This window comes from Globicephala melas, chromosome 19, assembly GCF_963455315.2.
Source record: "Globicephala melas chromosome 19, mGloMel1.2, whole genome shotgun sequence".
NCBI lineage: Eukaryota > Metazoa > Chordata > Mammalia > Artiodactyla > Delphinidae > Globicephala > Globicephala melas.
The window spans coordinates 50,988,590-51,002,633 of NC_083332.1; the positions used below are offsets into that span (position 1 = coordinate 50,988,590).

General features: G+C 37.5%; 1 non-coding gene across 1 annotated transcript; it reads right to left on the reverse strand.

Moving 5' to 3' along the window:
* Positions 1 to 9,203: 9,203 nt before the first annotated feature.
* Positions 9,204 to 9,276, reverse strand: TRNAG-CCC (transfer RNA glycine (anticodon CCC)). The gene has a single exon. It is a non-coding gene; the product is annotated as a tRNA-Gly (tRNA).
* Positions 9,277 to 14,044: the final 4,768 nt, after the last annotated feature.

Genomic DNA, 14,044 nt, shown 5'->3' on the forward strand with positions numbered 1-14,044 from the left:
TGCTAGCCTACCCTGCAGGTTCTGGACTTGCCACCTTCCACAACTTGATCAGTACATTCCTTAAAATAAATCTTTCTCTCATCTCTCTCTCTTCATATATATATAAATACACACACATACACATACACACACACACACACACACACACATACACATACACATACATACATACATACATCATTTTGGTTCTGTTTCTCTGGAGAACCCTGACTAATATAGAAGCCATCTGACTTACTTGAGCAAGGGCATGGTATGGTCTGATTTACATTTCAAAAATCACTGTTACTTCAGGGAGGGAGACTGACTCTTGGCAGCAAGAGGGAAGCAGAGAGACTAGCTAGAAGACTGTTCTGGTCCTGTAGGTGAGACCTGACAGCGGCCTGGAAGTGATTAGAGGTCGCTGGTTTTGAAAAATATTTTGCAGGCTTTTTAAACAGATCAGATGAAGGGTGTGAAAGAAACAGATAAATCAAGGCTTACGTGTTGGGTCTGAGCAACTGTGTGAAGGGTGTGCTATTTATAAAGATAGTTCTGGAAGCCTGGATAAGGAACAGGTGTGCAGAGGTGGAAAAGGAGGGGAGGGAAGATGTATTAAGGATCCAGAGTTTTATTTTGAGCACATTAATTTCATGTTGCCTGTTTGCTGTCCAAATGGAAACATCAGTTAGAGCATTAGATGCAGGCATATGCTGCTGTACAGTGGTAGTTAAGAGCACAGTCTGTGGAGCCAGAATGTGAACCTCACTGTCTTGGTCTTTTAATCTTAAAAATGGGATGATAGACATACATTACTGATGTGACATGAGGATTAGATTAATCAACATGTGTAAGCTATTAGAATGTGCCTGATGATCACAGAAAAAGTTATGTAAATGTTAGCTATTCTTATAGTCAGGGTTTTATCTTTCTGGCTCATCAAATAAGTTCCTAGATTGAGGCAGGGGCCTGGGGAATGTCTCCCAAGCATCCTGCTTTGTATAGTTTTTGATTACTAGCTCAAAGAGGTCAAAACACAAACAGGAATTGGATGCCAATTGTTTGTCTTCCCTTTGCCCGGATGGCAAGCGCTTCTGGAATGATGACATCAGAAAACTGTGCTTTAATAAAGCACACTTTTCTACCTGATTGCAACATCAGCTTGTCTGATGCAGCCCCACTTCCCCCAAATACCTCCTTGCCTTCTATGCTTTCTTTCTCCATTGCATATCACACCTTCTTATATACTGTACATGTCACACTTATTTGCTTATTTTCTGTCTCCTCTTGGTAGAATGTAAGCTCTAGGAGGGCAGGGATTTTTGACCATTTTTGTTCACCTGGAAGAGTGCCTAGCTCAGTCAATACAGGAGGAGTGAATGATATTTCCTAGTGCTTATTGTTCCCTTTGTTTCTTATTCTATTTCTTCACATATTTTCCCATGAGAAAGGCACATCAAAAGAAGGTTGCACATTAACATGATTCTCTGGACCTTTATGATTTGTGCAGAATGTTAATTTTCATTGAAACAAACCTCATCTATGAAATGGAATTTCAGAGGAAGCCTCTGATGGCAGTTTCAGTTTTGACTTTGGAAATCAATTCTGGAATTGACATATAGTCTCCTGAAAGTGATGACGCTTTTTTGCTGTTGGCTGTCCGCTCCGTTTCCCTGCCAGTCTAAGTGTGGGCAGTAATACACTCCAGTTGCAGATTCTGATCACAGGTTTTTGCTCAGCAATGCTTGTCGATGAGAGGCATTGAGAGCCGTGCTGAGTGGAAGTTGATACATGACCAAGTCAATCTATGACTTGTGAGTCTTATTGTAAGTCCAAGACACTGTATTGATTCTGTAGAATGGGCTGGAAACTGACCATCATCTCACAGAACACTCTAACTTGCTCCTCATCTGTTTATTCCCAAGGGAGCATTTGCATCACGCAACTTTCTTCCAAATTCATTAACTTCTGTTTCCCTTTACATTCCATTGTGATTTTACCCTACGTATGAAGAGTGGACAAATGGATGTCTTTATTTAGCACAAAAGCATCAGTCCTGTTTTAATGTCAGCTTTTCAGAGGCAGTTAATTTTATCTTCTCTTAGTGCATGGTTTTAGTACACAGATACTGTTTCCTTGGACAAACAGGCATTGTGTCAAAATAAATTTCATTTGACCTTACACTTCTTGTGCCAGCACTTATTATCACCCTTAGCATATTGTATTGCAGGTAGTCTTACAAAATATTTTTAAATTATCCTGATCAAATTAATCTTAATATTATAGCTGTTGTCTCGTTTCTCATTGTGATTGTACCAACCAGCACATCATGGCACATAGTTGGAGTTCAACAAATGATGGTTGAAGTGAGTTAAATATTAATTCCTGAGGCTGCATGGGAAGGGGCATTGCCATTGTGCTGCTTTCAGATTTCCCTTTTATCTATAGAATGAATGATAGGCTGAAATAGGACTCCTCATCAGCTATTCTCTTTGTCCTTGAAAGTGGATGTAGACTGGACCTCAAGGAAAAAAACCCGTTTCTGAACTAGGTTACGATCCTTTTGTGCCTCTGAATTCTAAGCATGTTTTATGTCATTGGAGGATGGTTATTCCAATGAATGACTAAAATTATAGAACATCCGTTCTAGCTGGAAGGAAGCCTCTAATTCTGCTAGAGAATGTTCATTATATAGATAAGTAGTGGGGACTGAGAATTTAGGGACTTACTTCAGACCTCAGAGCTGTCAGCTCATGTGGGAAGGAAATTCATAGCTCCTGTGCTCTACCATGATATTAGACCTTGATTTGGAGGTAGTTACTTGATTTCCTGGGCATTTATCTAAGGCAGAACATTCTGAACAAAGCCTGCATTCTTTTTCAGAGATGACTAGATGCTGCCACTGAAGCCAGCCAGGCAGGGAAGTTAGTCTGTGAGTTTGGTTTCTGCAGAACACATGCTGAATCACTTTCTCATGGCTGTTGGTACTCAGAATTGTCCTACCATCACCCAGGTCTTTGCTGTTGCTGTTTTTAGTTCACCTGAGGGGGGAAAAATTGAACTGAGCAACAGAAGATACGTGGACAATAAAAAAAAAAATCAAATAAACATTTTCCTCCCCTAAGGCTAAAAGGAAAGAGAAGGATTCAAATAAAACCTTCTAAGAATAATGATTCATTTATAATAAATGTCATATCCCTTGCCTTGGCTCTATGATGTCATTACTATTATTTATATAATATTCTGGACTGTGCAACCCGCACTGCTGATGCTGCTTCAAAGGGTGGGGTGCCTCACAGCTACTGTTATATGTCAGTATAGCCATTTTATTTATACACAAATGAATGAGCTTATTATATAGTATAAGTGATAAGAGCAAAGAAGAAAAATAAGGGAGGAAAGGAGGAGAGGTAATCTTGATGATAGGTGAGTAGCCTTAGACAGCCATAGGGATTTATTTTAAATACACTTTCCAGGTTTGCAAGTTATGTCCTAAACAGCAGCGTACGGAACAGATGCAGGCAAAGCCACCAGCATTAAGAAAATGGGGTCACAGCTATGGAGACGAGACATTCGCCCCTTTTACATGCACTTGGTCTTAATGCAGATTGTGCAAAAATAAATGAATACATAATCAGACCCCATTTTCTTTAACTGAATTATCATTTATTTTTATTAGTATCTAGAAAGGATTCAGACATAAGAAAGAATATCTATTAGCTTTATTTTTCAATACAAAAGCCAAATCGTTGTACGTGATTTTAATAGATTCAAGTGGTAGATCAATTAACAAATTGTTTAATTTAAATCTATTTAACTTAAAGAGGAATCCTTCCTTCCCCTTGTTTTTGTTCATTTAGTCATTAATATATTTTTTTGGTCTTAAATTGAAGTCATTTTGAAGCACCTTTCCTGGACGTGATCAATACTAAGAGTTATTGCTATGTTCTCTCACCTTTTTCATTTTATGATAACATTAATGGTTCACAAAAGGGTTGTATTTTGCAGGTGTTGGGCATGAATATTGGAGAATATAAATATAGAATTGGATGCTTTGCAGAGACTCTGCAGCTGGAGGGATGACAAGGCTGGTCTTCACTGAGGAACAGAGTCTAAGTGACACCATTCAGGTGTCCACCAAATCTGAGAGGCTAAAAATCCAGTGCAAGTGGAAATGATAACCTTTGTGCATGTGACAGTGACTTTCTCTGCATGATAATGGGGAAGAAGAGGAGAGAGCCTAAAAATACTGCAGCAATAAGACATTCAATATATGGACCTAAAGACCTTCTTGCAATGGTGTGGTAGGCAGAATAATGGCCCTCTTAAAGATGCCCATGCTCTAATTCCTGGAGCCTGTGAATATATTACCTTCCATGGCAAAAGGAACTTCAAAGATGTGATTAAGGGTATGTACCTTGAGATGTGGACCTTATTCTGGATTATTCAGGTGGACCCAGTCTAATCTGGCTTGGTCACAGAGAGAAGCAATGGAAGAAGAGGGAAAGATTCAGAGTATGAGGAGGACTCACCATTGCTGCCTTTAAAGATGGAGGAAGGGGGCAATGAGCCAAGGAGTGTGGACCTCCTATGAGGCTGGAAATGGCCCTCAGTTGATTGCCAGGAGGGAAACAGAGATCTTGGTTCTACAAATACAGGAACCGAAACACTGGTAACCTGTATGACCATGGAAAAGGATCTTCCCCTAGAGCCTCCAGAAAGGAACACAGTCCTTCCAATACCTTAATTGTAGCTGGATGAGACCCATATCAGTTGTCTGACCTACAAAACTGTAGGCCACTATGTTTGTGGTTATTTGTTAGAGTGGTGATAGGAAACTAATATAAATATTGGCGAATGAATGAAAAACATTAAGAGTGGAGTCTTCTTTGGGTCCATCAGTTTCAGCACTTGGAACGAGCTGCCACGTGGAATAGGCGAAGCTGTATTTCCTCTTACATTTGAAAGCACCCATTATTGACAGCTCAGGCAAACATTCAGGTCAGTTAAAATAATGAATAAAGGGCACATCTACACAAGAGTCAGACTTGTTATATGTTACCACAGAAGATAACTTCATTTTCACACAGGCTTAGGAGATAGGAGACATAGCTTTTTTGTTGAGGTCTTAAAAAATAATTTCCAAATTATTTTGGTGAACTATTTCTCTTTTTGTTTCTGGGTAAAGGGTCAACTGAAATTGCTCAAGCTTCTTATAACAGTCAATCATTTGTCATGGAAAAATGATGTAGCCAGCAATTAGGTCAAGTTTTATACCAACTTCTTTGCTTTTTCTCTGCAATTAATTGAATCTTTTATAATATCAGTGCTTGAGTATATAGTTGACCCTTGAGCAGCCTGGGGGAATCAGGGGCGCCAACCTTCTGTGTAGTTGAAAATCTGTGTATAATTTATAGTCAACCCTTCAAATTCATGGTTCCTTCACACACACAGCTTCTCTGTATATATCGTTTCGCACCTTCTGATTCAACCAACTCAGGTGGTGTAGTACTGTAGGACTTACTATTGAAAACAATCCACGTGTAAGTGGACCTGTGCAGTTCAAACCTGTGTTGTTCAGGGTCAACTCTTATCTTTTTAGCTCACTTACTTTTGGTTCAACTTCTCTCCTTCTCCCTGGCCGCCTTCTTAGGGCTCCTTGAGCACCAGCTACTTGTTATTAGGACCCTATGTTGGGGATCCTCCTGAGCATGGAGAACTCTATCCATGTGTACTCAGGACTCACATAGAGATGTAACATGGAGGCACAGGGGCGTTCTGATGGACCATGCCTGGATCATACCTAGGTTTAAATTGTATTGAAATTTCACTAGTTCAAAATATGATTTCCTTTTTTCAGAATTCAAATTGCTCAGAGAGGCAGGGTCTGAGTCCATAAAAATTATACATATGCAGACAGGCCTTGTGAGGTCCATCCTGCATTGATATAGACTCCTTAATAGGGTTAAACTGTTGTGTTTGTGCCTGTGTGTTGTTTTGGGTTGTGTACAAGCCAGTCAGATCTTTTCCTCCTTAGCCCCAGGCAGAGCATTTCAGACCAGTTGTGGACTGAGTCGTGCCCCTGCCCCCCAATTCTTATATTGAAGCCCTAATCCCCAATGAGACTATATTTGAAGATAGGGTCTCTAAGGGGGTAATTAAGGTTAAATGAGCTCATAAGAGTAGGGTTCTATATGATAGGACTAATGTCCTTATAAGAAGAAGAGATACTAGAGTTCTCTCTCTCTCTCCCAGCACTCACAGAGGAAAGACCAAATGATGACACAGCAAGAATGAGGATTTTATAAGTCAGGAAGAGTGATCTCACTAGAAACCCAATTTACCAGCACCTTGATCATGGACTTCTAGCCTCCAGAATTGTGAGAAAATAAATTTCTGTTGTTTAAGCCCTCCAGCCTCTGGTATTTTGTCATAGAAGCCTTGGCAGATTAACACAAGACCACTTCAGGAGTCTGCATTTCATCCTGGGAAGTCCTTGAGGCAAATTAAGCCTGGGACATGTGGCATCGTCCATTTTACATTTGAAAGCAAATATCTCTGGCTCTTGTGTAAAAAATGACATGAAAAAGGAAGGAAAGAATGGAAGTGGAAAGTTAGCTGAGAGGCTACTGTACTGGTCCACGCAAGAGGCAATGACATTCTTTAAGATTTGACGATGTAAAGCAAAAATGACAACTCTAAATTGTGCCATTTATAACATATCCTACTTGTGCAGTTTATAACACATGAAGATAGAATATGTATCACAACAATAGCCAAAGAGTGGGGATTTAAGGTTAATAGACTTACACTTGAAAATTTATACATTTCATGTCAGATGGTACACTATTAACACTGAATTGATTGTGATAATTTTATTATTCATAATGTAACCTCTAAGTTAACATGAAAAAGGTGCAAAGATATATAGCTAAAAAGCCAATAAAGTAACTTAAATGAAATACTAAGGGTATTTCATTAGCTCAAAATGAGGCAGAAAAGAAGGTATAGAGAAAAGAAAAACAGATGAGACAATTAGAAATCAAACAGCAAAATGGTAAACCAAAAATCAAGCTATATCTAAAGTTATATTCAATGTAAGTGGAATGAATATGCCAGTTAAATGACAGAGATTGTCAAGCAGGAGGAAAAAAAAGAAGCAAGATCCAATTAAATCCTATCTACAAAAACATACTTTAATTATAAAAACTAATAAAGACTGACAGCAAAAGGATGGGAAAAGATATGCCATGCAGACAATAAACATGAGAAAGATGCAATAGCTATATTAATATTAGACAAGATAGACCTCAAGACAAGAATATTGATAAAGAGGGACATTTTTTCATGAAAAAATGCCAGCTCATCACAAAGACATAGCAATTATTAATACATATGTGCCTAATAATAGAACTTCAAAATACATGAAGCAAAAATAGTTAAGATTAAAGGGAAAATAGATAATTGCACAATCATAGTTGGAGATATTCACGTCATCTTAATAATTAATACAACACTTAGACCAAAAAAAATCAATAGAATGGATGACATGATCAGCACTAGCAACCTCCTTGATCTAACTGATGCTTAATAAAACACAATGTTCTATAACTAGAATACACATTCTTTTCAAGTGGCATGGAACTTTCAAGATATATAATATACTGAGCCATAAAATAAATCTCAAGAAGCGTAAATCGGCATCCCTATTTGGAAGTACCTATTAAAGCTAAACTTACATCTACCCTGTGGACCAGTATACCTATTCGTAGTACATACCACAGAGAACTGAATCCACCAAAAGACAAGTACAGGATTATCCACAGCAGTGTTATTCAAAATATCCCAGTCCTAAAAAGCAGCTAAATGCCCATCCACAGGAGAATGGAGACATTGTGGTATCTTCATGTAAAAGAATGTAACAGAAAGAAAAATGAACTTTTGCTACACAGGACAATATGGATGAGTCTCACAGATGTGATGAAAAACTCAAGAATCCAGTTGTAAATCTAGTCAATAATGTATGATTTCATTTATGTGAAGTTCAAGAACAGGCAAAACTAATCAACAGTTATAGGAGGCAGAAGAGTTGGAGTAGCTGTTACTTCTTGGTATGGTAGATATTGCCTGGGAAGGACACATGGGAACATTCTACATGCTGACAACATATGTCTTATACAGGTGGGAGTTAAGGCCACTTCAAAACAACTGACTGGTCTGGTTCAAGAGGCCCAGCCTTCACCCCATAAAACCAACTGTATAAACGATATGAGTCATAAGGACCTTGGTTTTCCAATCAACATTCCTAGGAGATGATCCCCAAAAGTAGAACTGGTAGGTCATCTCCACCCGTCCCCCAATGCATTATTGCCAAATCTGATGACTTGAACTTTGTGCTCCCTTGGAAAGAAGCTTGCAAACAGGTGGTCCTTGTACCAACTATACAAAGAGATTTTCTTGAGGAGATTACTGATTGAATCAGTCCTGCAATGAGACCTTTTGATTGACCTAAAAATACAAATTGTTTAGAACTCTTTTAGAAGCACTTACCATAAACTGATATACTGATTAATCTTTGAAATGTGGCCTTCGATGGGCAAAACTGTTTGGCCAGTTGAAGTTCTTGTGAACTTGTGAAAAAATGTTTGTCTTTGAAAGCATTTCCTACTTTTCATATCTTTCCTTCCATTAGCTGCCTCTTCCTGACTTCCCTCCCTGTTATTGCAGTAGGAAGCATCTCTTCACACGAGCCCAGACATGCTTGGGCAGCCTTGCATAAAAACTTTTGATAGAAAGGGATCGTGCATTGTGATTTTCCCAGGGTGCCATAGCTTTAGGGACATCAAGTAAGTGTCATATACATGGACCTGTGTTAGAATAGCATGTGCTAGTATAAGAAGTGTAGGAGTCAGACCTCAGTTTAAGCAGTGGCTTTGGTACTCAGTAGCTGTGCAATGTTAGGCAAGTTACTAAAACTCTCTGAGTTTCAGTTTCCTTGTCTGTAGAATGCAATTAATGATCATTGTCTCATAGGATTATTCTGAGGTTAAACATCTAGAATGGTGTCTGGCATATTGTAAGGGCTCAATAAACAATGGTATTTAAAAAGATATTTATTTATTTGGCTGCGCCCGGTCTTAGTTGCGGCACGTGGGATCTTTGTTGCGGCATGCAGAATCTTTATAGTTGTGGCATGCCAACTCTTAGTTGCGGTATGTGGGATCTTGTTCCCTGACCAGGGATCGAACCTGGGCCCCCTGCATTGGGAGCACAGAGTCTTAACCACTGGACCACCAGGGAAGTCCCAACAATGGTATTATTATTTCATGATGATGATAATGCTGCTGCTTCTGCTGACATTAAATTTAGTGGTATTCTGACCTCTTCCCTCTATAAATATAGGCAAAAACATCACACAGTTATGTATAATTAATGAGTTCTTTTGCTCCTTACTTTCTGGATAATGGGGCTTATCAATTCTTCATAAGGCACTTTGGATTCTGGAGCTAAAACTCTAAAGAGGTCTAATGACTAAATAAAATTTAAATGCCCTTAGTACTTTATGTAATTATCACAGAGTGCCAGAGTGATATTTGGAAAATAAATAAATTGAGTTGGCTATTTTGTTCTCTTTAAGATTTCTATCAAGATGTTAACAGACGGAAAGCCAGTAAAAATACTGTATGAAATTTATTTTTGTTTTAATTTTTTCAAATCCCATGTTGCTTAGCACAGGAGGATGTGACTGTAAGAGAGTTTCGGCATAGTTCATTAGCTTTTAGAATAAGAGCTTTGTGAATTACCTAATTACACTCAACCTTGGTGCTCTTGACATTCTGCACAATCACTGTAGAACAGTTCATGTGTGGCATGTGTACCCTATAGTTTAATCTGACACAGTCATTTTTTCTTAATGAATCGGGAATTTAGGGCCCATTGTACAAATAATTGGCTTGGAAGTGGAAAGCATTTTTCTCTTCTTAAATAACAATATTGCACTTATACAGTGTAGACTGGGAAGGAGCTGGGAAGAGAGTACAGGGGACTGTTGTCAAATAATAAAATGATTAATATATATTTGTGATTAACTTCCCACTATTATCATCGGTGAGAGAGAAGATGGAGTGACAAAGAGAAAATGGTATGAATTATATAGGTCTATTTGAAAGAAGCAGGAATTTGATTCAAGTGAAACAAGGGCTATGGTTTATTTATTATTATTTAATCTGTGCAGGAAACTAAGTGTTTTACATATATTCTCAGATTTAATCCTTCGATGCCTCTGTGAGGAGGTGCTTTATGGAAAACACCATATTTTTTCATCAAGCATTTATTGACCACTTATGTGCCAGACATTGTGCAGGACATTGGGACTTCACCAATGGCTAAGACATGTTTTCTGCAATCTCACAGAGAGGGTGGATCACCAATCTGTACATGGAAAAAATAGTGTTTGTAATAAGTAGGGAGAGTAAGTATAAACAAAGAAGTATCAGTGTTGATTTCTAGGCATAACTGATTTGTAGATAGGCATTCTTAAAACAGTCACTATATCACTTTAGAGTTGGAAGATTTCCCAGGGTTTAAGGATTGTAGGGCAGGGATGACTCAAACCTCATTTACTACCAGAGATTTGGCACTTGGGCAAGGCGTTGTGCTACAGCATGTGGAGTGCACAGCCAAGCCCAAGGAGAGGGATCTGGAAGATGATGGCCTGCACGTGCGTACCCGACTCTCTTTTCCTCACAGCTCCCATGCGGGATCCACCCAGTGCATGCAGATGGTGCCTCGAGGGTGTGTTTCTGGTGGTGAGATTTCCTGAGATGTTTCTGAAAGAGGGCAGGTGCAGGGGACTTGATTATCTGGAGTGATGGCCCAGGCCTCTGCTCTGCCCACAGATGGGTTAGATCTTAGAAAGAGCTGCCACTGTCTGCTCCCTGTGGCCTCTGGTCCTTGGGATGGGCTTCCTCATTGTTTAAATCTGCACAGAGGTACAGAACACCTGGCCCAGGGGCCTGAATCACAACATTTCCCCCTGCCTGGAGGGGCCATCTTGTGTCCTAACAGCTCCAGGGAGTCTTTCTGTCTTTGGATACACATTAAAATTTCCAAAAATACCTATGCCTGGATGCTATGCAGACCATGAAATGAGAATAGCTGTGACTGTGGCTCAGGTACCAGTATATCTTAAAATGTTCTCAAGAGCTTCTAAGGTATGGCTACATTAGATTGCAAATGACTAATTTAATATGACTCAGGATGAGCACACTCACTAGTTAAAAAAGGTGATTAACCTTGAGGGAAAACCAATGGAGAAATAACATGGGGCCTTAACACAGAATTAAACTTTCAAGTAGTTGAAATGGAACAACAACAAAAAACTACTTTCTGAAAGAAAAAATTCTGGATTTCACAGTACAGTTAAAGAATTTAAAAAATACATCACTGGGTGAGAACTTAATTATTCTCTTTGAAAATCTAACGGAATAAGTAGCTTACAAGACAGATAAAAAGAAATGGAAGTCAGAAGTGAAAGATAATTAACTGATGACTAAGAGGGAAGAAGAATAAATAGCGGATAGATAATAATGAAAGAAATAATAGAACCTTTTCCTGAGTGGAAGAATGACTTAAATGTAAAATTTAGAAAGGCTCAATGGCTCCCAAATAGCTTTGAAATTAAAGGCCTCAAATATCAAGTGGGGATATAGGAACATATAATTGATTATATACTTTAAGGTCAGAACTCTAAGGATCATTTTCCTCTTAGGAAAAATATTTTTTTTGGGAGAATGCAGGATTCAATATGCATGCTACCCATCCATTTTGGATAAGAAATTATTCAAGTATAATAGAAAAGTGTTGAGGGTAATATAGTATGAATATGTGATGGGGGTGGTTGGCTAAGTGAAGACAGACTGGGAGTAAAAGCATTCTAATATTTTCACTTGGTGCCAGGGAAATGCAGTGGGCAAGGAAACTGCCTTGGTTGGCTGCGTGACTACTTAATCTAGCATTATCAATAGAGGAATGTAGGTTTCATCATAACTATTAGGAATGGATATATAACCAGTGTTGAAAACTATGGTTATCTTTCCAAAGTAATCAGGCATATGGCTGGAGGGTATGAGGAATAATACAAAAAAAAAAAAAAAAGTTGCCAGAAAGAGTAAAAATGAGAACAACAAAGATAAAAATGAAATGATAAATAAATCAAATGAGATTAAAGTATAAGAATAAAACCAAATATATACATTATCACAGTACATGAGAAATACTGACATAATAATAATTATTTCATAATACTGAAATAATTTGCATAACACAAGTCAGAAGCTCTTGTAGGAGGTTAAAATGCAAAGTGCACAAAGAAGATCGAGTAACTATTGGTACAATCAAGACGGTATTTACTTGAATGCACTGAACGTGTGATGAAGCTCTAAAAAACAAGAATGACTTGGACCAAATAAAATGATAGTAGCAGTAGGTTTTGATATAACCCGTTAGAAAAATTTTAGTGATCAGTGCAATAAAAAACAGGCTACCTTGCATTTTACTCATGTACTTAAAAGCTCAAAGCAATGTGTTCTAAAGAAGCATTTTAGCTATGTGCAAAAGCAAGCATTATTTTTTGATTAACAGGCATGAATAAGACCATAAAATAATAAAAATGTAGAGATTTTTCAGGTCACGTTTCTAATTATGGCCAATAAAACTAGAAACCAACACTACAATTACTGTACAATTCTTAATTACTTAAAATTAAAACAAACCCTCAATTAAAGACGAAATTTAGAATATCACAAATTATCTAGATAAGTAAATACCAAAATATCAGTTTATATCATAGCTTATGTGACATAGCCATTGCTTTATTCAGAAAAAGTTATTAATGTTAAAAGAAAGCCACATGAAAATATGACTAAGCAACTAGAAAAAAGCATGGTACAATATATGAAAGGATGAAGGTAGCAATAATTACTGATATAAAGGATAAAATTAGAGAAACAGAAGAAGTATATACATACACTTACAATAAACAATGGAATATACGTACAATGGAATATATATGCAATGGAATATTACTCAGCCATAAAAAGGATGAACATTTGCCATTTGTGACAACATGGATGGACCTGGAGAATTTTTATGCTTGGTGAAATAAGTCAGATAGAGAAAGATAAATACTGTATATTTTCACTTATATGTGGAATCTAAAAAATAAAATAAATGAACAAATATAACAAAACAGAAATAGACTCACAGATACAGAGAATAAACTAGTGGTTACCAGAGGGGAGAGTGGTTGGGGAGGGGCAAAATAGGCAGAGGGGTGTAAGAGGTACAAACAACTAGGTATAAAATAAATGTTACAAGGATGTAATGTATAATACAGGGAATATAATCAGTATTTTGTAATAACTTTATATAGAGTGTATTCCAGAAAAATAACGAGTTACTATGCTGTATACCCCAAACTAATATAATATTGTGAGTGAATTAAAAAAAGAAATAGAAAAAACATATAGTTGAAAGAATAAATATATGCCAAAATATGGGCCTTTAGAAAAAGCAAACTGCCGGCATGTTTGATTATGGAAAATATGAAAAGATATAATAATTAAAATATATATTCAATAATTAGATAATTGTAAATACACAATATAAAGCATAACTGACAATACCACAGACACTGAAAAAATAAACAATTTATAAGAGAATACTATTTGTATTTTTTCTGAGGATCATATTTTCTTGATAACTGGTTTCTTGCTTATTTCAATATTCTGATTGTATTTGTTTCATCAACAGTCTTTCCCATTTGGTCAGAACTCAACCCTCATCACTGTTGGCACGTCCATTTAAGTCTGACTACTCACATAGTGTTTATAACTCTTCCATTTTCAAACAGTACTGCTTTTTGTCAGTAGAGGAGGGTTGTTTATCATGACCACCTCCAGTCAATGTCTAGTAAGGAGAAATTCACCTAGCAGAGGTGGCTTGTTTGTTTGTTTGTTTTCCTGAACCAACACTACATGCATTGAGAGACTCCCCATGACTTCTGTTG